This window comes from Asparagus officinalis, chromosome 3 (genome assembly GCF_001876935.1).
Source record: "Asparagus officinalis chromosome 3, Aspof.V1, whole genome shotgun sequence".
NCBI classification, from domain to species: Eukaryota; Viridiplantae; Streptophyta; class Magnoliopsida; order Asparagales; family Asparagaceae; genus Asparagus; species Asparagus officinalis.
The window spans coordinates 12,756,166-12,756,792 of NC_033796.1; positions in this window are offsets into that span (position 1 = coordinate 12,756,166).

Here is a 627-nt window from a genome sequence, read left to right on the forward strand (position 1 = left end):
CGAAACCCAAAACAACATCTGAACTGTTTTCAAGCCCGGTAATCGATTTTCATCGCAAGAGCTCTGCTATAGTTTCTAATTTTGCTATGTTTTGGGGGTAAGTTTATGTTTGATAAAATACACTGCACGAAACTGATGAAATACAGAAACTGGATTCAAAATTAAATTTTTATGATATTTTGGGGGTCAGCGTACTTTTTGAAATTGGGTGGATTTAAAAAGAAAATCATGTAAAACTTTGGCTTTATAAAGAAGAAAAAAAAAACCCGTACATTTTTACTACCTCCCTCTCCTCGTCATTCTCTCTCTCTCTCCTCCCCCTTCTCTCTCTCTCTCTCTCTGTCTCGTCGTCGATCAAATAAATCCCTTTGCTCTCTCCTCGCCTACGACCGAATAAGCCGCCGCTGTGTCTCCTCCTCCTCTACCAATTTCAACCGTGAAAGCACCTTCTTTCTCTCCCCTCTATTCAACCCCCTGTTCATAAAAATCCAATCTTTTCTCGCTCTCTTCTCCTCTCCTCTCGCTCTAATTAGATCCCACCCATTCTCCCCACCTCCACGTTAACGACCAATGGACCCCCATCGACGGACCTACGAAGGCGTCTATTCCTCATGCATCGCCTCGTGC